The 25,638-nt window shown below is 41.5% G+C and overlaps 1 long non-coding RNA gene across 3 annotated transcripts in view; it reads right to left on the reverse strand.

Moving 5' to 3' along the window:
* Positions 1-25,638, reverse strand: part of LOC120410307 — a 61,525-nt gene that overhangs the window by 13,199 nt on the left and 22,688 nt on the right. For all 3 annotated transcript variants that reach the window (XR_005602394.1, XR_005602393.1, XR_005602392.1), the window contains one exon: positions 551-677. This is a non-coding gene — a long non-coding RNA (uncharacterized LOC120410307). The remainder of the gene's footprint in view (positions 1-550; positions 678-25,638) is intronic.

Here is a 25,638-nt window from a genome sequence, read left to right on the forward strand (position 1 = left end):
ATACGGAACGCAGGATGCCTGGAAAATACAAACTGCCTCTGTGACTAGTTACTCTTAGGCCACATTGGCTCCCAGCCCCTCGTTGCAGGTCAGAGATGTGTCTTCCTTGGGGACCAAGACCACGAGCTTCCTTCTGTCCTAGAAGATGTAAGTTCAGATTTTTGGGTGGGTAATTTTGTGAATGGCCCTTCCAGCTAGAACTGTTGAACACAAGGAATTGTTATCTTTCCTTTCTCTGTTCAATTAAGTGTATGTGAATTAGTTCAGCTACAAGAAGATCACTTCAGACAAAATCCAGAATTTTTAAATTAGAAAAAAACAAAAAAGCAAACCACTTTGCAAATTTGTGGGCATTTGTCTATCATAGCATACAGTTTTGTTCCAAGAGAAAGATCCAAGGAGATCTACTCTGAAAGGATTTGCACAATTTATAATCCTTCAAGGGGTCACTTCAAAAAAATACCTTTTTTTCTTTTTTCCCCTCTTCTCCTTTGCAAAGGGGCACATCCTGCTAGTTTTGGAGAGGTGAATGTAGCATTTCACCTCTTACCTGATGAACAAGGTGACAGACAACATTTGCAGTCCCAGACTTCCCCACAGAGCTTCCCCTGGAGATGGTGTTCTGCCACTTCACCAACTTGGGGGCTTTCCTCTTTCAAAGGCCTTCAGCATCTAAGCTGCAGAAATAGATGAAAGCAGTTTAAAAGTTAAGGCAGCATAAAGAAGCTGGATAAAATGGGGTGTGCCAAGTTCTATTGCCGCAGGCCTGGGCCCTAAGGTATATCACCGTGTCCCACAGCTATAGGGAGGAGGAGGAGGAGAAGATCCAGCAGGCAGGAATTGTGCAGCAAAATTGATTTATTTAATTATTTTACAAACTCTTTTATAGACTTTTTTCTTCATAGTCTAATTGGACAAAGGATCAGCCACCCCTTGGGGGTGATTGGCTAAAATCCTAAAACATCCATTGTCAAAATATTTTTCTACTATACCATAAACAAGACTTATCAAGGTTGCAGGTGGCTTGGTTGTTTATATTCCCTGCTACCTCTTCTGTGAGAGAGAAAAGTCTCTCACGGACTTAGAAAATAACAAGAAAAACTCGCTAGCAGCATTTTTGTACCTACAAAGTTCTGTGCCATCATGCTATAAACTGCTGGTTACAAACAATTATGGTCTTACCTGCCAGGTCACAGTGAGTCCTTAAAGAAAATAAAACTGAGGCAGGTTCCTGACTGAATTCAAGTTTCCAGACATCATTTATTATAATTTCTAATTTCCCACACTGCAAAGCAGAGAGGTTTGGGGGTTTTTTGACATCTGGTATTTCTTTAACTCAACTTCCTAAAGTAATTCCTTTAAGAGATAGAAAGTCAGGACACTTAGTTTTTACCCAACCTTACTGTCATCATGGCTTTCACTAGAGTAAATAGGAAGCCTTCTGCAGTTTTGTGGAGTCTTTCAACATTAGCAGTTAAGTGACACATTAAAAAAATACGGTTTATGGTGTACAGCAGTGGTCAAACAGGCAATATTTTTCTTGTTTCGGTTCATTCAGCTGAAGAATAAAAAAAACCTAAAAAGCTCCAAATAAAATAACTTACTGGACTTCAGTCCAGAAACAGAAAATCATTTCTTCCTCCAATCCCAGCACAGAAGCAGTTTAACTATTTTCTACATTAATTGGAAATTTAAAGATGCTTTAGGAACAACAACAACAAAAAATAAAAACAAACAAACAAAAAAATTGAGTAACAAGTTTTGAACAAGTTTTGACTTGCATTCCCTTTAAAGTGTGAGGGATTTTTATGCCTAGTCAGGAAAGCAGAAAGTAATGACTGTTTCATGACTTCACTAGAACATCTTCGAACAGTAATTTTTCCAACTGACAATTATTTTTTGTATTATTTATTAAATCTTAATCCAACTAAAAACATGTTTCCTTGATATGCATACTGCTCCTTTACTAAGGAAACATGTAATAAGGTAATCCAAATAAAGCCTGCCAAAACACCACATGAAACAGTAAAACCTCCAAAGAAATAATCCTCAACCCCCCCTCCCCCCCACACACCCTTTAAAACCTTACCCTGCACTGTATCAGTCACTGGACATCTCTGAATGAGGTCACAAATCCCCAAATCTTTATGGAACCAACCACCCTCGGCACAGCCTCCAGAACACTTCTGCAGTTCATAAACAACCCAAAAGAATAATTTGGGCATCTTTGAGGCTTATCCTTGGACAACAGATAGTGCTATCATGTGAGGAAGCCTGCACACGGCAAGCATCCTCAGAACAGCTGGGGGAAGGGTTATTGATACAGAGCCACAAGTTTTGTTTGTGAACTCAGGGGATAAGAGAGGCGAAAAGAAGTGGCTGCACAAGTGCTTGGATGGAGTGTTCTAGTGAAACCTCAGCTTTTCCATAGGAAAAATTGTTGACATTAATACCTTTATTCATTGGACCATAGTCCAAGCAGAATCTAAGCACACACACACAAAACTGAAGTTGCAAATACAATTCTGAATTATCTTTTTTGCAATGCCTTACTGATCAGAGAACTAAGAAAGCTGCTTCTAGAGGGGGAGCCAGGAAAGCCATAGTATGAACTGGTGTGAGGGTTTTTTTAAATGAAACTTTAACAGTTATCAGCAATTTACTTTTCTAACAGAGTGTATAAATAAGGTTTTCCCTCAAAAAGGTTTTCATATATGTAAATATATACATATATATATGTAAATAGTGACTTAAATGTCAGCATATTCATGACTTTCTAAAGTTTGAATGAATTATCAAGCTTTATCTTTACATTTTTCATTTTGAAGCTATAAAAAGATATTTTGTAGTTTTTCACACTATCTCTATGCTTCTGAAGATGTCTGCACAGAAGTTCTCTCTGCAGAGAAGTCAAATTTGAGAGATCTGGGATGAATTTTAGACAGTTCTCCAATACTGAGACTCTTTTGCCTTTACACACAAATAGCATGACACTTCAAATGCCACCAGAACTGACTGGAACTGAGCAGGAAGAGAAAAAAAAATTCAGATGCAATAACTTTGGGGTTTTTTTTCCTTAGACATCATACCAAGCTCATACCATTTCAGATAATAAAAAACTACTAGCCCAGAACCCCAAGCTTATGTGTTCATTTTCACTTTTTAAAAGGTGAAGAATCCCCAGTCAAATATATCAAAGAGCAATACAAATAAAGAATTTAACCCTCTATTGCACGTAGTTTCACTTTCAATATCCTCATGTATAGTTGCCAGAAGTTAGGTATGATAAGATAAAGAAACATTAAACTTCTGCATCCTTGGGCTGCTCTGCTCATTTCATCACATTTGAAAGATTAAACATTTGGGCATGGTATGTCATTAGAATTTGTCCATAAATCAGAATATGTCATGCTCTTCCCTGAAAAATTAGAGGCCCTTTCACCATCCCTCCTTTTAGCCAACAATAAACTGTTCACATAACAGCAATCAAATCCCATCTCAGTTATCATCTTGATAAATTAAATGACTTACTTCAGCTTACCAGTAAAAAGAGCCTTCTGTAGCTTTGAAAATGTCCATGTGGCTTTTTCCTCTTCTTGGGTTTTTTATTTCCAAAATGGGGATGTCAAAGCAAGTCTGAGCATTTCAGTAGCAGAGTTATTGAGACATGCATTGATTTTAGATTTTGCCATCCCTGTTAGATAGCAGAGAGGATGAATACTGCAACAGGTCTGGAAGGAAAATGCTCAGGCTAATAAATATTGAGCAGCACAAAAGCTTGTACAGTATTACAAATTCAAGGTCCACTTGAATTTACTGTACTTTTAGTGTCCTTTACCTACCTTCCTCACTTATCACCCTTGCCTTAGTTTATGTATCCTTGTATGAAACACTTGGACTGGTTTACCAGTGAATTTATGTGAGTTACTGCTGAGAGGAAATAAAAACCAAAAATGATGAGTACAGTGAAATATAAGTTTGAAATTGTAATTCTAGTCATGCTTGCCAGATAGTCCATTAACATTTTCTAAGCTGACAAGATACTGCTGCTTTTACAGAGCACTAGGATTGATTTAAAACTCTGCTGACTGAGCAGGTATTCACTACTCCCTCAAACCCACTCTAGAGATATAACTGGCATGTTAGATTTAGTATCCTTAGATAAAAACAGAGAGCAAATTATTTTATTGTTGGTATAACCATCACACCACTGACATTTTTCATTACAACATTACAAACTTGGTTGAGGAGAAGAAGAATTGACGGAGGAGAAGAATAATTGAATTCTTTCTTACACTTGCCTTTAAAGTGTTAATATATCTCTGTTTAAAAAAAAATGAAATTAATGGGGAAAGGTCCCCAGGTTTTGTATTTAGAATGTCTTTGGAACCAGAATGCCATGGAAATTAAAAGGCTTGGGTTGGACAGTCACTGCTGGAGGGTCAGCACAGCAGCAGAAAATGTCCTTCCACCCCCTTCTTAAGCTCTAGGGCAAGTCCTCTCTTGCTGCAAGTTAGCTCTAGGTGTTTACCAGCCATTAACCTAAAAGTGGCTATAATTTCTCAGCCTGTAATTAGCAATGGTGACTAAACCTGATCAGGCATCATCCTGTCAGCTGTCTCGGATTACAGACGGAAGGCACCTCTCCCTCTCTCCAGTCATGACAATTCATTAGTTCTGCTGTTTGAGAGCAGCTGTACTATTTGCGAGGTAATTTATTCAGATTCCCTCAAAATTATTGCTGAAACGTGGGAAGATAAGTGATTTGATGAGGCTGTGTATTTACTGTCAGATAACACAGGTTGGATCTGTGGTCAGAAGTGATGGGAGATTATGTTTCATGAGAAATATCACCCCTTTTAAGGCAAAAGTCTATTTAAATTCTATGAGGCAAAGGACAAAACGCTTTAACATGTCAGTCATGTCTCACAGTGTTATCCACAAAACACGCCTAAAATTGTACATGTGAAGTTCATTAAAATTTTACCTTTCTGTCACAGCTTATTGAAGCTTTTTTCTAAAAAGCCTCTGATTTAGTCAAAGCTGATCAAAGCACGAGAACATATAAAATGCTCTGCTTGATCAGCGAGTAGGGCAGGACAAGTAAAATTCAACAGACTTAATTGCCAAGCTAAAACTGATGAATTTAGAATTTAGGGATTAAACTTGTGCTCTGAGAAATAACATCAATGTGTGTCTTCTGAACAGACCTGGAACAAACCCACAAAATTCAGAGTAACTTGTGTCTCTTCTCTAGCCCCAGTGATAACACTCACCCCTGCATATGGCAAAGCTTGGGGAGGATGACTCGGCAGCGGGGTTCAAACCACATCACTCCCTGGAGCTTTAATCTTATTTCCTATTAATACTACACCAGCAGACCAGTCACACCAAGCTGGACCCAAAGTCAGTTTGTAACTTCAATAAAACATCTCCCCTTTTGTTTCATTGGAATAATGTTTGCCATATTTCTTTTATACATACATTGATACAGCCACAGCCCCCACGACTGACTGGGACTGAGGATGCTCAGCTGCTTATTGTTGGGGTGGCTCAGCCTGCTCTCGGGCTGAAACCATCAAATGTCAGTCACCAGAAGAGATCACTGAGGTCTAGGTTACCTCCCCCTGGGTGGCTCCCAATCCTAAATTACCTCCCCCTGTTCCAGAAAGTTCTCCCTTTTGTAGTTATTAATTGGTTCCCTGTTATGACTCCTGCCTCCCTGTTTTCCCCATTTGTTCTGAAAAATTGTATCCTCCCCTCTGCTTGTACCCCATTGGTTGTTTTCCCTTTCCCTGCCTTACTCCATCCCCCATAAAGGGGGCTAGCCCGCGTCTCCTCGAGGCTTCACTGGTCCCTGGTCCCTCCTGCAAATAAACCTGTTGGAACTCACACCAGAAGCCCCTCCCGCCTTCTTTGCCTCCGGGCTAACGCCAGCACCCATCTCACGCTGATTCCACTGAGCCGTCCAGCGAGGACGCTGTGGAGGCCAACGCTGCGTCCCCTCTGCCCGAGGGCACGCTGGGGCTTGTGCTGACAAGGCCCCGGTTGCGTTAGGTTGGCACCCGAACAGGGACGCCACACACGTGCGTTCCTGCATCGTCCTCGCTGCCAGGAGGCTGCGAGTGTCAGCGATTCAGAGCCACCGACACCTCTCGCGGCAGCATGCTCTGTTTTAAAAGCCGCGCTCCGAGAGGAGGCTGACAACTCCTGCCAGGAGAGCAGCCTGTCCCGGAGGACCCCACCGTGCCTTTTTGTTTCCAGGACCGGAAGCCTGTGTCTTCTTGTGAGTATTCTTGTGATTCTTGAGTATTCTTATCCTTGTGAGTATTCTTGTGATTGTGGAAAATTATTTTTAATTTCTCCTTTTTGCCGGTGGTGGGTGAAGTTTGAGGCTGAGGTTTAAGATGGGAGCTAAGCTTTCTCAGCCTCAGCAGGAGGTTTATCTCCAAGTTGGGGAGTCCCTGAAGAATTGTGGGTTAAAGTTATCAAAGGGGTTTTTGAAAAGGTTTGTTAAGTGGCTGTTCTTTTATTTTCCCCAGATGTCCCCTGCTAATTTGAAGTCAGCCACATTTTGGCAATTTGTGGGGGACAAAATATTAGAATTAAACCAAAGGGGAGATCCCTCCGGAGAGAGGTTTCTCTACATGGTCTGGGCTTTGAGAGATATACACAAAGCTAATCGGAAAATTAAAGAAAAGCCCCGAATTCTCCCCAGTTCTTCCCAAGTCCCTCTTTCCCCCCCTCGCATTCCTCATCCCACTACCCCGTCGCTGAAAAGACCGGGAGTTGTAAAATGCCCAGAGGCACAGGGCTGCCACCGTCTCCCTGACTCTCCTCGATCCTCTCAGCCGCCCTGCCGAAGTAGCTCTGGCCAGGCTGTTTCGGCTTCTACCCAAACCCTCTCTCCTATGCCCTCTTCCCCGGTTGTTCTCCCAAAAAGCGGTTCCCAGTTTTATTGCCCTGAAAATGACGGCGAAGGCTTTTCTTCGTCCACCGTTTTGTCCCCTTTCCCTGCTGTTCCTGCACTCCCCCAAAATGGAGGAGACCGCATGGCACAGCCCGCCTTTTTTCCTTCTTCTTCCCAAAATCCTCTTGCCGCCCCTCCTCCTCGCCCTGTCCTGACCCCGCCCCCTCCAAACGTGAGGACTGTGAGCTCCTCCTTCGCGTCGGGTCCCGCCCCCTGCGTCAGGAGTCCCCGCCTTTCCCGTGGCCACTCCTCTTTGTCCTCAGCCCCCGCCTACCGGGAGGAGCCTTCTGGTTCCCACGCCTCGTCTTCCGGTTCCCACGCTGTGGAAACCGGAACCGACGCCATCTTGAACCCGGAACCGGGAGCCTCCTCCGGTCCCTTCGCCGCTCCGGTTACTTATAACCGAGCTGGCGGCAACCCCACCTGGAAACCCTTTGACCCTGCTGGGCTCAAAGAACTTTGTAAAGCCCAGAAGGAGTTTGGGAGGGAGAGTCCATATTTCCGGAATCTCCTGCGGGCCACCCTCACTAATACAGTGTTGGTCCCAGCAGACCTCCAAAGCATTTTTTCCTGCTTGCTTTCTCCAGCCGAATTCGAGTTGTGGGATGACGGGTGGAGAAAGCAACTAAGAGAGGTCCTCCCAATCCTGTTGCAAGACCCTAATAACGCAGGGGTTTCCATGGACCACCTTACCGGTGAGGGGTTGCTTGCCAAGCCACAAGACCAGGCCCGAAACACCCCAGAGCCGGTCTTAAATGCTGTTAAACATGCGGCGGAGCAAGCATTTTTAATGATGCCCCCTAAATCGGCGCCTCTACTAAATTTTACTGAAATTCGGCAACTCCCAAATGAGCCATTTATTGACTTTATTGACAAATTAAAATTAGTGGTGGAGAAGCAAGTGGAAGATACAAGAATTAGAGAAAGCATAATCACTCAAATAGCTAAAGCTAATGCAAATGAACCTTGTAAGAGAGTGATTATGACCCTTCCACTTGATCCTCCACCAGCATTAAAGCAGATGATTCGACACTGCACAACCTTAGTTCCAACTGGCCAACCAAATTTAAAAATGAGGGGGAATGTGGTAGGAGCTGCGGGTGCTGCTGAGGCAACGGCACCTCAGGACAAGAGGATGACAAACAGAACCTGGATTTGTCACAGATGTGGCAAGCCAGGACATGTGGCCCGGAACTGCAGAGCTCCAGCCCCAATTAATCAAAGTTCCCGAGCTGTTTCCCCAGGGCAAGTACCATCGCCCACTCCCATGGAGGTACAGCCGGGAAACTGAGGACCCAGCGCGGATCTGCGGCCCCGCGTGATGACATAAATAAAGAAGCCGCAACCAGAAAAACTGTGACTGCAGCCACTGCAACCACGATGGACTCCATCACACCTCAACGGGTCCTCGTGAGCTGCAAAGGACTGAAAGACTGCTGCTTGTTTATAATAGGAGACACCACGCGTACACCACCAGAGATCTCAATAACACCAGAGATCGTCCAAGTAGGATCACAAGGACTCTTTACAATTAACATCCAATGTATTCATCCACCTTTCTTTCTTGCAGCTGGCCAGGTTCTCGCCCAGGCCATCCTCATGCCCAGAAGTTCACCAGAAAACTACAACCCATCTGTCTTCTGGGCTGAGGTGGTAGGGGAGGACAAGCTGATGCTAAGCTGCAAGATTTCATGCCAGGGCTCAGACATCAGCCTAGCAGGGATGATGGACACAGGGGCAGACGTGACGGTCATTGCCTCCAACAACTGGCCTTCACATTGGGGGTTGCAACCAGCGGAAGGTATTGTTACAGGTGTGGGAGGATCTGTGGCTGCCCAGAGAAGCAGGACTCTTGTCCAGATTGAGGGTCCAGAGGGGCGGATTGCAACAGTCCGTCCATCTGTTATTGACTCTGGGTTTACATTGTGTGGCAAGGATCTCATGTCTCAGTGGGGAGCCCAGGTTGAGATCCCATCTCAACCCCGGGATTTTTAGTAGGGGCCACTGCGGAGCGCCCCACCCAGAAATTGAATTGGCTCACCAATAAAAGGGTCTGGGTGGATCAGTGGCCTTTAAAAACACACCAATTGAGAGCGCTCACTGCACTCGTGGAGGAGCAGCTGGGGAAGGGGAACATTGAGCCTTCCAACAGCGCTTGGAACTCCCCGGTCTTTGTGATCCGGAAGCCGGGGACAGACAAGTGGAGACTCCTTCACGACCTGCGGAAAATTAACGAGGTCATTGAGGACATGGGACCCCTGCAGCCTGGAATGCCATCACCCTCTATGCTCCCTAGGCAGTGGAAGCTAGCAGTCATAGACATCAAGGACTGCTTCTTCCATATCCCCCTGCATCCGGACGATGCACCCCGGTTTGCCTTCTCGGTGCCTTCCCTCAACCGAGAGGCTCCCATGCAGCGCTACCAGTGGCGAGTTCTGCTGCAAGGCATGAAAAACTCGCCCACCATCTGCCAGTGGTATGTCGCTCACATTCTGTCCCCTGTCCGGAAAAAGGCAGTTAGAGCTGTGATCCTGCACTACATGGACGATGTTTTGGTGTGTGCGCCCACACAGCAGTACCTGGACTGGACTCTGGGGGAGGTAATCAGGGCTTTAGAGGCTGATGGATTCGAAATCCATCCCGAAAAGGTCCAGAAGACCTCACCTTTTAAATACCTAGGACTCAAAATTGAGGAGCAGACAGTGGTGCCCCAACCGTTAAAGATCAATGATAACCCCAAGACTCTGCAGGAACTCCATCAACTCTGCGGATCCATCAACTGGGTGAGGCAGCTCCTGGGACTGACGACTGAGGACCTTGCCCCTCTGTTCAACCTGCTTTGTGGGAACGAGGATCTCAAATCCCCGAGGCAGTTGACAGAAGAGGCAAGAAACTCCCTCATCAAAGTCCAGGAGGCGCTGTCATCTCACCAAGCCCATCGTTATGCCCCAGGTCTGCCCTTTCAATTTATAGTGTTGGGGAAAATGCCATACCTCCATGGGCTGGTTTTCCAGTGGGACAAGGTGCAGAGGGATCCCCTTCTGATTATTGAGTGGGTTTTCCTCTCGCACCAGCTGTCCAAAAGTATTACCACGCCACAGGAGCTCATGGCTCAGTTGGTGATAAAGGCTAGGTCTCGCCTCTGTACCCTTGCAGGGTGTGATTTCACATGTGTTTACCTGCCACTAACCACCAATGCACTGGACCATCTCCTTCAAAACAACAATCATCTCCAATTTGCCTTTGATAGTTATTTGGGACAAATATCGGCTCACAACCCGAAACACAAATTGTTCAATTCGGCCTTTAAATTAATTCCAAAAGAAATTCAGAGTCGTGAACCCCTCAATGCCCTGACGATCTTTACGGATGGTTCTGGGGCATCTCACAAGTCTGTCATCGCTTGGAGGAATCCTTGCACTCAGAAGTGGGAGTCTGATGTGCAGGTGGTCGAAGGATCACCGCAGGTTGCAGAGCTTGCCGCAGTGGTCAGAGCATTTGAGCGGTTCAACGAACCTTTTAATTTGGTAACAGATTCCGCATATGTAGCAGGAGTGGTGTCCAGAGCAGAAAGAGCATCGCTCAGAGAGGTGGCAAATCCAAAAATCTATAAATTGCTTTCGAAGCTAATCCAAATTGTCTCCCACCGAAAGCAACCCTTTTACGTAATGCATGTGAGGTCACACACTGACCTGCCAGGATTTATTGCCGAAGGGAACAGGAGAGCAGATGCCCTAGCTATGCCCATCGAGCTAGCGAATCTGCCTAACAGATTCCAGCAAGCCCAGCTGAGCCATGCAATGTTCCATCAAAATGCTCCAGCTCTCATTCGAATGTTCCACCTCACTAGAGACCAGGTGAAAGCCATTGTGGCGACGTGCCCCAACTGCCAAAAACATCAGCTTCCATCACTAGGTCAGGGGGTTAACCCCCGAGGCCTAGGCAGTTGTGAGGTATGGCAAACAGATGTCACCCACTTCCCCCAGTTTGGCCGCCAGAAATATATTCACGTTTCTGTGGATACTTTTTCTGGTGCAACCTTTGCCTCAGCTCACCGTGGGGAGAGGGCCAAAGATGTCATCAACCACCTGGTACAGGCCTTTGCTGTGTTGGGGACACCAAATAAATTAAAAACTGACAATGGCCCTGCGTACACCTCTGCAGAGTTGAACAGATTCATGAGTGAGTGGGGTGTGGATCACATCACTGGCATCCCTCACTCGCCCACAGGCCAAGCCATCGTGGAGAGGAAACATCAGACACTAAAAAGACTGCTTGAACAACAAAAGGGTGGCAATGAGATCGCTGTCCCCACCATAAGACTGTCCAAAGCGTTGTTCACGTTGAACTTTTTAAACTGTTCCTATGAGGAACCTGATCCTCCCATCCTGAGACACTTCACAAACTCTGCTAAACATAAACTGACTGAGAGACCTGAGGTCCTAATAAAGGACCCTGACACTTTACAGATATGTGGCCCGTAGTACCCCCTAGTCACCCAGGGTAGAGGCTACGGGTGTGTTTCAACCCCCTTAGAAGGACCTAAATGGATCCCTGGAAAGTGGATCAAACCTTTCTTAACAAAGACGTCAAAACCAAAGCAGCCTGAAAACGCAGTAGCAACAGCCTGGAAAAGGAGGAGAAACAAGACCTCCTGAATAAACAAGAAATTCTCCTCCCAGGCTGCAAAGACAAACATTCCCTTTCCCACCGTCTCTATTGTGTTTCCCTCCCCTAAGTGGCCCTTTGTTTTGAAAGAGGGGGAGTCCAAGGGAGCCATTGTTATTTAAGTTAATTGTATTTCTATTAATTTTATTTATGTTACAATGTCCCTAAAGTTATCTCCCATAACTGCATGATGACATCCTACATGCTGCTGTCCCACCTGCCACTGCAGCTCCTCCTGTACACTGGGAGCTCCAGTAGCCGGATTCCTTCAATTATCAAGGACATTGTATGGGGTTTCTTTATGGAGTTGTTAATTTTATTAGCCCTTCCCATTTTTAAGTATTTGGTTTTGAAATCTCTTAAGCCTTTCCCCTCATTTCAATGTAATAAAGAACGGGGAGATGTTGGGGTGGCTCAGCCTGCTCTCGGGCTGAAACCATCAACTGTCAGTCACCAGAAGAGATCACTGCTGTCTAGGTTACCTCCCCCTGGGTGGCTCCCAATCCTAAATTACCTCCCCCTTTTCCAGAAAGTTCTCCCTTTTGTAGTTATTAATTGGTTCCCTATTATGACTCCTGCCTCCCTGTTTTCCCCATTTGTTCTGAAAAATTGTATCCTCCCCTCTGCTTGTACCCCATTGGTTGTTTTCCCTTTCCCTGCCTTACTCCACCCCCCCATAAAGGGGGCTAGCCCGCGTCTCTTCGGGGCTTTTGCTGGTCCCTGGTCCCTCCTGCAAATAAACCTGTTGGAACTCACACCAGAAGCCCCTCCCACCTTCTTTGCCTCCGGGCAAACACCAGCCTGATCATCAGCTGCCTGACGTGCTTCCTCTGAGGAGGAGCCAGCGCACGCACCCATCTCACGCTGATTCCACTGAGCCGTCCAGCGAGGACGCTGTGGAGGCCAACGCTGCGTCCCCTCTGCCCGAGAGCATGCCGGGGCTTGTGGTGACAAGCCCCCGGTTGCGTTAGCTTATGATGCCAAATTTTCCTATGGATTTGATTTAGCCGTTCACCCAGCTTTAGCATTCAAATATATCCATGCACTGAGTACACTGATATGTTTCCAGCAATAAAATGTCATAAACACTGACAACCTCTTCATGGTCTTAAATCCAATATCCTGTGGCCTCACTGACTTCTGGATTTTAATTTGCTATCCCAGTGCACAGTAATTTCTGCTTATCTCTGTCACAGTCTTAAGCACATCTCAAAATGAAATTCTGGCAGGTTGTCATGTTTGTTAAGAACAGGTGCTCTGACTTTTTGCAGCTGGTTTTTCTTTTCTATCTGTTCTTTGAAACTGGGCTCTGTGTGTATGTGAATGTATCATCTCTGACCATCTGAATATGTAGATCTTTTAATCCCCATTTTTATACATACATGCATAGACATTAATTTCAATCAGGGAAAGCTAAGATGAAATACCAATAAAAGAGGAGTTGTTAGGCATGACATTTCATTTATGGATATAGCTGACAAGATTAATGTCTGAGCCAGCAGCCTGTCCATTACTACCTTCCGCTACTAGGGAACGACACCATGTGTAACAACTCACTCCTCACTGCTCATGAGAAATTCTCACTGCCAGATTATTCTCTTGCCCTCAATTTGTCTATGCAATGCTATTAATTAAACCATGAAACCCTGATAATTTTCAATGAGGAATTCTGCATGATCCCTTTTCAGGGCACATGAGTACGTGTACATTTGTGTATTTTCTCTTGATTAATATTTTAAATTTCTTTAATGCGTGACTTACCTGAAGGAAGGTCAGCTCCCCAGGACTCTGCTCATTGAAAGAAAACTTCAAAGCAAAGGAATGCACTTGTAACCTGGATTCAACTAAAAGACTGAACTAATTCCCTTTGAGCACTTTATGCGGCAAGGGGTGGTTTTAAAGTCTGGTCCCATTTTATAATGGGGTTTTCCCTTCATAATACAGTAAGCTACTTTTGGCTGGATACACTGAGAAAAATGATAAACTGGTACTTACCACTAGTTCACCTGGCCCAGTAACAAGAACAGAACTGAGAAGCAAATGCTAAGAGTGAAAACAAAGTGAATTTTATAGAAAGTACTGCATGGATAGCTTCGATAATATATGCTTTTACAAATAATTATCCATCATCTAGAAAGAGTATGGAATAACATAGCAAAGGCTTTGACTGGAATCAGTTATGGCTGACACACCTTCCTTCAGAGAAGCTCTCCTCTTTTGAAACCATTCTGTAAATTGCATAAGGATGGCTGTAGCCAGAGAGCCCAGCAGTTCTGATTGAAAACCAGCACAGTAATGAGGAAATGTGTTAGCAGGAGCTTCATTTGTTCTGATCACCAGGAGATTAGCCTTATGCAGGCATTAACATGTATATAGGCAGGAAAAAGCAAACCAAACCAGTAGACTGGGTAGAGAACACCTCTATTGCTCCCCACCCCCACCTTCAGGCACCTAAAAATAAATATATTTAGGTAGTGGGAGAAGAGAAAGAGAAGAATTAGAGGAATCATACAGAACCACAGAATGCTTTGGACTGGAAGGGACTTTAAAGCTTATCCAATTACAATCCGCTGCCATGGGCAGGGACACCTTCCACTAGACCAGGTTACTCAAATTTCTATTCAGTGTGGCCTTGAACACTTGCAAGAATCCACAGTTTCTCTGGGCAACCAGTGCCAGTGCTCCACCACCCTCTGAATAAAGAATTTCTTCCTAATATTTAGTCTGAACCTGCCTTCTCTCATTTTAAAGCCATTATTCCTTGTAGGAGAAGAGAGAATATTGGTGAAAGTATAAGCAGATTTGTTTCCAGACATAATTTCCAGAATGATTATTCTACAAGTGAGTGAGGAACTGATCCTTAGTGTCTTGGGTCCCTTTTATTCTCAAACCTCTCTATTCACACTGTTAAATTAATTTCTTGCTTCCAATATGAAATGAGAAAATACAATTTTAAGGGGAAAAAATAATTATATATCAAGTAGAACACCAAGAAATGAAGAAAAATCCATTTTATTTTAATGCCTGTTTAAACAGGATGATAGCTTTGAATTTTACCTCAGGGGAGAATTTTAACTGATTTACACCAAAAAAAAAAAAAAAAAAAAAAAAAAGCATTGTCTAAGTTACCTAGCACATAGGGATATCCCTAAGAAAATTATTTATTTGCACAACTGATTAGAGGGAAAACAAAGGCTAAGAAGATTAGGACACGACACCCGTGTGTGTGAAAAGGGAAATATTAAAAGAAGATTGCATTTTTCCCCATGAATGCAAATAGATTCATACCAATAGATTTGATGCTGTCTTGTATTTAAAAAAAAAAAAAAAAAAAAAAAAAATCTTTCTGTAAGTGCAGAGATCAAGGGTATTTTTTTAACACATGTCAGAGAAGGAATACCTTCCATGTCCTAGATGATCCCCAGGAATAGTAGCTGTGTACCAGCACACAAAGTGTTATCCCAGTAGTCTGAGCTTCTCTACAACTTCACATGTGCATCATGTATACAATACAATTGGCAGGAAAAACCCAACCCTTATTAACTCAAATCCATAATTTGCATCATTTATGAAACCTCTGAAATTCAGAGGTGTTAGGCATTTTCAGTCACTGTCCAGGACAGTGGATCCCTTATCTGTGGATACTGTTCAAAAGACAGCGAGAAAATCCACCGTGTTCAAAATACAACAGACTTGTTCGCACCACTCAGCAAGAGTAAAAACGTCATCCCTGCCTTTATCAAATGCTGGCTTTATTTCCAGCAATGTTTTGTACATTTTAAGCACCTAAGTACTTCACTAAACACTTTTCTACCATCTATCACACATCAGTATCACAAAACTTCTTGACAGCCTTTACATTTTTCAGAAGGGGGAGCTTCACACAGGACTAACTTGACCTGGGAAAGTGTTACTATAGAAAATCACTGGAGAATGATTTTATTGACAGTGAAAAATGAGTGTTCTGAGCTTTTCTCTTTGAGGAAATGCACTGGCTGCCACCAGCAGGTATTTCAGCACACAGCTGTCCCCCCCTCAGCCCCAGTCACATCCTTTTTGCAGCACCAAAATGTCACACACGTGGCAGCCACATTAACATCTGCCTCATTTCTTGTTACTGGAATTGTCTCTGGTAACAAAAGAGAAACTCAAAGCCAATTTTTCCACCAGGAGTATCTGTCATCACCTTGGACTTCACGTTCAATGCATTTGGAAAACTCAGGGTAAGGTGTCTGACATGCGGGCTGCTTCACCATAAAAATCTAATTTCTTTGCCATGCCTATTGTGCTGAACAGAAAATGAGGTGTTTGTGCTGAAAGAGAATGTGCTTGTTTGTGTATAGGAGTCAACATGTTAAACAGCTCCCTGGAGCATTAAAGAGAGAAGAAAAATGGTAAGAAAGCAATATCACAGGGAAAACATAAAGCAACACCTGAAGAACCTTACCTTTTAATATTTTTTATAAATTGATGCTCTACTGGAATTTAGGAGATCAAGGAAGTCTCTGCTCCCCACCTCACACCTGCACATAAGGATGAGCAGTTCAGATGTGGGGTGACCATGCTGGCAGCCTTCTGATCCCAAACAAAAACCATATCCACCATTAAGTTTTCTACCATTCAACGAATGTGGCAGAAGCAAAGACTCAGTGGCTCTCTTTATCACCCAGTTTTCATATACAGGGAACATTAATTACTTTTAACAGAACATGGTATAGACAGATCAGCACCATTACAGAAGTAAGTCAGACTACCAACAACACCTGGTACTAGCTATCAGAATTGTCCTTTAAAAGATATACCTGGAGATTAAATGCAAAAATCCAGCCCAATACAGTTTATGAAGTATAGTCAAAACTCAGAGTGTGTGTCACTGATACCCCTGCAATATCCCTTTTAACCACACCCATCCATTGGACAAGTTAACTTGGTGTCTTTAGGGGACTCATTCTCTTAACAATTTTTAAAAAATCTGAAAGTTATAAAACTGGAAATTTATTCTTGTTTGAAAACATTGCATCAAGAGCCCTCATCAAAACCAAACCCCCAACTTTTTACAATTTACTTCTGTACCTGCTGCCCCATTGCAGAGGACATTTGCAGCTCTGAGACACTGCAGAGGATATTTGCAGCTCTGAGACACTGTTTGTATTTCCCTGCAGTCACCACTGACTCCTAATATTCCTTTGGGGGGAAAGCTCACCTTAAAGTGTTAATATCCCTGAGCCAAACTAAGATGCTTTTAAAGTTACCTAATTATGACCATTATTATTTCTACAGCTTCTTTCATGTAAGAATTACAAAGTACTACATTAAACAATTCCAGTTAATAAAAAAGAAAGGGGAAATTTAATTTTTTTTTTTGCTAATCAAGCCATCAGGTCTCTTAAGATGCAGGTGTCATTCTCATTCCTGCTGTAGGCTTCCTGAGTGATTGTAAGGAAATTATTTGTGTTCTTTGTGCTTTAGCTCTCTATTCATTAAACTGAGATAACAGCACTTCCTTTCTCTGACCTTTCGTACATTTTCTCTGAAGTCTATTGTAAATTATACTGGGCATGTACTGTGTCTTATTACGTGTAAAATCAGTATCTATTAAAACCTTCATTTCAGTTGGGACCTCGAACAACAGCTAGAGAAGAAATAAAAACAGACATTTCAGGTGAAATAAATGTGTAACTTAATTTTTTTTTAAATACAACATGCTTCTGCTGGGAAGTTTTAAGATTAAGGACAGTATAAAATAGATATTTTAATTCTATGCTTTGTAATGCCACATCCTCTTACAGGCATCCAATATTAATGTGGAAATCTCTCTCAGAATATAAGATACTACTTCTAGCAACCAAAGTAGCATTGATTACCCCATGTATCTTTTTTAAGCCCTTCATTTTATAGACTGAAAGTTATTTTTAAGACACAATCTTGAAGAAAGGGATCTTTGGTATAGCAGAAATCATCTAAAACAAAGGCAGTAGACAATGAATATTTAATGGATGATCTACTATTATCTCAGGATTGATCTGCTAAATAAAAACCCAAACAAAACAAAAAACGCCCAAAACATCTCCCAGACCACCCCTATTAATCAAAGGGAATATGAGAAACAAAAGCAAAGAGTCCCAACTGTGGTTAGAGATGCACAGCACCAGTTCTGAGACATCATTTTCTCAAGGATGGGCCAGTAGAGGTGGTTTCCTGACACTTTCCCTTCTCAAGTGTCTGAATCCTAATGACAAGTACTAGCATTCCTAGAATCAGATGGAGTATTCCTTTCACTGACAGATTTTGACCACAGAAAAATATTTAATACACACCAAGAAATGAACAAGAGTGATGGCAAACCCCAGGAAGACCCCTGTCTTTAAGTACTTCATTTTGCTGCATTTCAGACCTAGTGATACACAGAAGGCCACTGGAAAGCTATGCCTTCAGGATCATGAACCTGATGGATTAAATATTCTTTGACTTGTACTACTGAAGAAATAAAAATACTGAGTAAAAGTAAGTCGGGAGGATAAAAAGTCACTTTCTCTGAAAATAGTCCTTTCCTGCCCTACCCTGCTAAGCTTTATAAGGAAAATCTTTTTTTTCCCCCACCTCTCCTCTGAGAAAATAGACTCATAATTTCCTTTTGCTTTGTTTCGCTTGTTTTCACCTTTGCCTGGAGTCCATCTTTAGATATGAAAGGCTTTTCAGATGCATCCACAGCAGTCAGCAGTGTTCCACTACATAGTACAAAAACAGCCACAGTAAATTGACTTCAGTATTATCCCTTATTTCTATTGTTTAATAAAAAGAAATATTTTCTCTGACCAGTTTTCTTAAGGATAAAACACAGAAATAAAGGGCAAGGGGATGGACAGGCTGAAGTGCCTGCTATGGCAATGCTGGATTGTACCACACAATCTTCAAGTGCTGGGCTTCAGATTCGTGGTTATTTAAAACTGAACTTTAAAGTTATTTTTTCTAAAAGGTGAAGTCTCACTGAAAAAAGTCACAATTTCTGTTCCCAGCAGGCACAATTTTCAGAAGAAATAAAAGGGATTCAAATTTCAGAATAATTTCTACTTCTTCGTGAGGTAATACGTTTTCCTCTCTATTATTTTGTCTGGAAAATTACCTAATTTTTTTTTTAGAGGTCTGTTTCACATTACAAGTTGTCTACAATCACCTTCTAGTTTAGAAGTACATTATAAAGACTTGCTAAAAAGTATTTTTAATATTTAGCATAATAAATCCTAGAACCATAGAATTATTTGGGTTGGAAGTAACCAAAGACCTTGTAGTTCCAACCCCTCTGCTGTGGGCAGGGATGCCAATAACATTCATTAATGCCAGTGAAGTTCATTAATGTAACAGCAGCAGGTCCAATGTAGCTTTATAAAACTGGCTGGTGCCTTCAGTGTGGATCTCTTGGAGCCTGCAAACTGCACACTACTGAAATTCATAAATTGGAAAGACCTGCAAATATTTAAATAGAAAAATAATCAATAAAGATTCTATGGACGTGAAAATAGAGGAATAATATCAGGGTTTCCGGGGGAAAAAAGTGCCAATGATATGCAGATGGCAAAGCATTTTTCAAAGACAAGATGTTGGGATATGGTTAGAGGATCAGGGGCATGGATCATTGATAGAATTATGGGATCAATAAAAGAACTGTACAAGCAAGAGCCTGCAAGCAAAAGGCCTGTGTGAGAAAAACTCTCCATGAGAAAATCCCTGTGTGAAAAACAGGCCTGGGAACAAGAAGGGAGTTTGAGAAGGTACAGCTGTGCAGATAGGACCCAGAGAAGGGGAGATGAACTCTGAATTCTTTTAACCATAACATAACTGTAGAAGCTTGCCAATCTAAGTCCAATTATGTAGAAGTAGAAATGCGCTTTGGTAAGTTTTAAGCCACTTAAGAGTTAACAAGCTGGTATACTATATAAGTGCCTCTGGATTGCTAACAGAGGGAGCTTGCTTTTATCAACCACATTGGCTTGGACTGCAATTCCTCCCTCCACCGGAGTCCACGGACCTTTTTTTCCGACAACAAGACACTTGGGAAATAAATCTGTTTACATCTCTGCACGCCTGTTATTCTGTTACAAAAATAATTGCAATCTATATAGTCTTCAAGTACCTCATACAGTCAGGAAAATATAAAGATCATACTAAAATTAGAAACTACTACTAGTAATAAACCCATTGTCTTTGTCACCAAAGATGAAGTCACAAAACCACCTCCAGCTCCATATATCCCACTCTGCCTGGCCCTCCTCTCCCCTACCTGAGAAAACACTTCATGTCTAACCAGCTTCTAGGAGGTTGTCCTGGGTTGCAGTGTATTCTATTACCATCCCCATCAGCTGTTGAAATCAGGTGGGGCAGTGTTTCCTTGCCTCCTCCCCCCAGACTATCTTTCTGTTAATGGCCCATCATTGTCCTGCCGCCTGACTCAGAGATAACTCCCTCCGGACTATCTTCTGTTAATGAGCCTAATCAACACTTTGCCTCATGACTCATTACCCCATTGTGAGATGCTCCACCCAGAGGGAGGAACCAAGCATCCCATCGTGGATATAGTCTGAGGCTGAACACCAGAGACACCGGCTTCCCACTGGATTTCCAGAGGACAGGAGCTACACAGCCACCACTGGACTTTCTGAGGAAGAGCAGACTGTTTTACTACAGGATCACTGCTTCAGAGGACTGCAGCCACCATTCTACCAGACTGCTACCACCACCCTGCCTAACAGGGTGTCAGGTTGTACCTTGACTCTGTCAGTTTGACAGGGTTTTCTTTTACCTTTTTTCCCCCTTTTCTTTAATTTCCATTAAATTGTTATTCTGACTTGGTGCCTCCCACTGGTTTGTTTTCAAACTAGCACAGAGGTAAAACCAAAAAACACCAGGTACATAGCTCATTGCCCATCACTCATTTATATTTTAACAATGGGAAATTTCCTTCTACCCAAAACCAATAAGGACACAGCAAATATCTGGGGTAAATAGCTCTTTTTTTTTATGTGGCAGCTATTCTAAATAAAAGATCAGAGCTGCACATCAACAGGTAGAGAAGGTCTCGCTCAAAAAATGTGGAAGAACTTTAGCTTTTAGGTACAAAACCCTTGAAGTATTAGAAAAAGTGGAAGAAAAAAAACCCTCAAACAAACAACTGAACAGGTAAATTAGTTAATTACTAACCAAATTAGGGGTACACCCCCAGTTAGCACATTGAGAATGCCTGAGAGAGGAAGTCTACTGGAAACAATATATTTTGGTAAAAGGAAGATGTTCTGGAAGTGTGCAAGAGAGGACCCAAGGCTGAGAACTGACAGCTAATTAGCTATAAACTTGTAAACGGATATGACAGCAAAGAATGTTATTGTGATTTTACACCCTATTAATAAAGACTTTATTCTGTGCACAACACAGCTAATTAAATGTCTTCCATTGACAACTTCCATCAAGCCCAAATTTACCATATTGCACCTGATGCAACCCATACAGATACAGACAAACTGAAGGGAGTTCTGGGCCGAGAAAAAAAAAAAAAGCATTGCCAGCTCTGCGTGAAGAAACGCTTTAAAAACTTTAATTAGGGAGTTGGACAAGATGTGCCTTCAGCCTCAACCATTCTGTTATTCTGCAATTCTCAATTGTTCAGACAGTTCAAGAGACACAAATAACAGACAGAAAACACACAGCAAAGACAGAAGGTACATTTCACACTCTAAAACTATACTTTGGGATAGTGAAACAGCCTGAAAAGATAGACACAGCATTTGTGAGAGTGAATGCAACACTGAGACAGGGGGCTGAGTCAGTCAGGATAGTCCTGCATCAGACTGAGACTTAAGTGAGGTTTGTTTGACTGAAAAGTGTCAAAATTCATCTTAAAGATCTGTTCTTCCTGTTGGAACATCTCGGGGAAAATTCAGAAATATTTCTATGACTCACTCTCAATTAGGAGAGGGTCAATACTGTTTTGCCATGACTCAGGGGCAGGAAATACACATTTTTTTCATGTCTAAGCTCAATTCATAACCAACTCCTGTAACCACAGTGGTCTGATCCCCATGCAAACCACTTTAAATCAGAAACATCTATTTCAAGAATTGACACAAGCACATAGTTGAGAATTGCACAGAATTTTCATGGCAAGCTTAATAATTACTTTGCCTTCTTCCCATATCCTGCCCTTGTTTCTCTACATCAGGCGGGGAAAGAAAATAATCTGATCGGGCACCATTGCATGCACTAAAGGAAATAAAAATCATTCCTGAACTGAATCCCAGTTTGTTGCTAATCCACCTAGGGAGAGAATATCCCCATTTTTTTGCATTATGAGGAAGAGACAGATAAAGCAGAAAATAACTTACTAGCTCTTTAGGTATCTGTCATAGTTGTAAAATATTGTCCTTCAGGGCATATTCCTGAATGGCTTGTCTTGGCAATAGTCTGGAACATGAGGGGACTTAGCTGCTCTGCAGTTTTCACACATTTCTTTCCCAATTTTGCATTTAAGCCCTAATTTCTTCCCTGTAAAATCACAAAACTGAATTATGTGTTTAAAAAATATATAATTGATGTAATAATATGCTATGTATACTTATTTAGGTATGAGCATATATGTATATGTGCATATACATACAAAATAATTCACTTAGCAGTCAAACAAGTCCTCACATCTTCACATTGGCTTAAGGAAAGAAATGCTAAAAGCCAATGACAATTCGAACTTCAATGTAGCATTTGTTGTTGGAACTTCCTTGGGAAAGTATAGGAAGTTTTCATGAATCACCTTGGAGGACACACAGCCAATTTAGCTCATTAACAACAGAGTCATCTGTAGAAAGGTTTTTGGGCATCACAGGTAGCAGTAGTGCAAACATCTGCATTCCTTCAAGAAGCCCTTGTTTAATGAATATTAACCCATTTCAAAGAGATCTGTTTAGATTTCCGTGGAGTGTGAGGAAATTTTCATGGTCCATTCAGACATAAGAAATCCATATGTATAACTGAAGTGATATCAGCTGACAATCTTATTTATAATGAAGGTTGCAGTATCATGTCAATATTAAGAAACTAATTTCTCACTCTATTTCCCCCCTGCAATTTTTTGAGATTTAGCTGATCATTCCTGAGCTTTAATTTTGAGCTCTGCTGAACTGTTGTTGATGTTCCATTTCAAAAAGGCAAAAAAAGAAAGAAGAACATGTGTGAACTGGAGTCTTTCTCCTGCAGCCAAATGGTGCAACTGATTCAGCCTTCCAACCTTCCAAGCAGCCCTCAAATGGTGACTTACAGTCTTTGTTGGATAAGGCAAAGAGATCAACACTAACCCTGATTTTTTCTTGACTAAAAAGCCACCATCGTGAATGGAAAGACCAAATCTGTGTCTATGTATATAAGTATTTTTTTGCACTTATATTTTACATATATTTTGTGTATATGCAATATATGTATTTTGGCTGTTTATCCTTCAAATCACATTCAATTACATTAAGAAGTTAGAATTTGGAGGAGAAATAACATTAGCTTTATCTGCTATATCTGCTTTGCAGTCTTATAATGATGCTTACTTTTCTGTCTACTTTTCTTAAAAGGTGGGCTAAGGCACTCTCAAGGTTTTTAATAGAATCTTCAAAGTAGGTAGCTACAAAAATCCCAGCCACATCACAAATCACTGTGGCTTACTGATTATCATATCTTAGTAAAACTGAGTTTAAATATAAACTGCAAAATGAGTTATTCGTGGGCAGGATAACATTAGAATCAACTCATACCAAATTACTAATTTAAAAAATACCATTGGAAAGGGATAAGGTTATGGTTAGAAGAAATAAAATCGTTCTGCAATGGCAATCAACCTGGTTTTGTCCTAGACTGCAAATTTTGATATACCTATATTGATGCTCTTTGGCTTTATTGTAAGACTGTTTGAATCTTGCCTTACAAAGATACTTATGAAGCATTTCTGTGATTACCAGAATAATTTTAAAGCTGTATTTTTATGTACTTGTAGCAGAGCCTTACTAATTCCATTAACTGTATCCTGTTCCTGCAGTGCCAGCGATTTGAGCTCTGCGTTAATGAAATGAGCCAGCTATTCAGCTCTGAGGCCCTTTCATTACACAAGATCAAGAGAAGTTTTCTACAAGAATTAAACAGCTGAAGAAGAAAGGGAATTCTACATTTCCCTGCTTTACAATGTAGAGGCTTGGATACCATGAAGCCTTTCTAAAGCCCCAGAGAATGTTTGTTCCTAAGCAGGAAGACCCCGAGTACTAATACATGGAATCCATCAAGCACTGTTTAAAACAATGTGGATTTTTAGCCCAACATCACAGAATTAAACAAAGGCAGTGTGACAGTATAAGGTGCATTAGAATAATAGAACTAGAATGACAGGCTTGCAGAAGTGTGGGGAATATTTAACTGAGACATAGAAAAGATTATTTCAGCAGTACATACATTAGTTCCCTTCTGGAGCTGTAATAATTTCCAATATATAGCTTTGTTTCTTTCCCCAGAAAGTTACATATTTTTTTTCAAGGTCGGGTAGTTTTACTCCTTAAAATGCAATCAAAATGCCTACATTGTTTATAGTTAATGGGTTCTGGAAGACTAGCAATGTTTTAAGCTTACATGACATGTTCCCCTTGCTCTCAGCCAAAGGCCTATCACCTTTTCCATTCCTTCAAAATTACAATTTAATTACTGTGGAAACTACATATGCAAGCTGCACTTATTAATAAATACAAATCAAAATGTCTAACATAAATTATTGATATGCTACATTATCTCAGCTTTTCTGTGGAATTCCTCATAAAAATAACTTTAGTTTTGACAGTCTGACTTCCAGAATTTTATATTATAGTTCTCAGTAGGACACAATTGTTCGTAGATATATTAACCTTTAAATAAATTCTCTTTAAGCAAATGTAATGTCTCTGACATCAATCCATGCATGTTCATCTTTTGAAGGTTATATTTTTAATTGCCATGCTTTTGTCCATTTACTTGCATTGAAAAGGTTCAGAGATTTGGAGATATTCTGGAAGGAAATTATAGATAGATAGACATAGAGACAATTTTAAATTATATCCATTATATATAATTTATACATATAAATTATATATAAAATTATAATTTATATATAATGTTAATTATATTTTATATATGATCCCAGCACTGCCAGTGCATCACTGAATTTAGGCAATATCCCTAAATTCATATACACCCCACAACAATGCTGCGTGCATGTGAGATTCCAGATCCTATTCACATTCCTGCCACTTCCCTATACAGTTTCATACCCCTAAAGACACCAGATCTATCATCCTGAAAATAAAGTATTAGATGCCCAACGTAAACATGCCAGTGATTTTTTACCTTTTGAAACAACCTTTTCAAGTAATTATAGCATCTCCCTGAACAGTCCCCAAGCAGGATTAAGCCAGCTAACCATATCTGTCAAAGGTATTTATGTGTCACCAGCAGTGCCCTGTCACTACAGAGAAACGATTACTGGAAAGAATCTAAATCACTGTTAGAGAAATGGCTAAGTACAATGTTGTGATTACAATTTGAATTTCAAATAGAGAATACAGGGAGCGATACATCCTCTTTGGGACAACTTCTGCTACCCTTACTGCCTTCAATTTTTGTGAGTTTTTTTATTAGAAAATAGTATTTTCCATTATTTTTATAACACATTGACACACTGCAAATGCATTTCTACAGGCAGAATGCACAATGTTATGAATACATTTACTCTGAATATTTAAAGAGGAGAGGCCTGGATATAATCACATAAGAGTAATTTCTAAGCCGTTATATTTTTGAATTTTTTCTGTGCATTCCACTGGAGCTGAAAATCAGTGGGGAAATAAATCACCAGCACTTTCTGACTATACCTTCAGGCTCTGTCAATTTGCTTGAAATATATCAGATGATCCTGACTGGTAAGAAATAATACACCTGCTCTAACAAAAGATCTAATC

Source organism: Corvus cornix, chromosome 7 (genome assembly GCF_000738735.6).
Source record: "Corvus cornix cornix isolate S_Up_H32 chromosome 7, ASM73873v5, whole genome shotgun sequence".
NCBI lineage: Eukaryota > Metazoa > Chordata > Aves > Passeriformes > Corvidae > Corvus > Corvus cornix.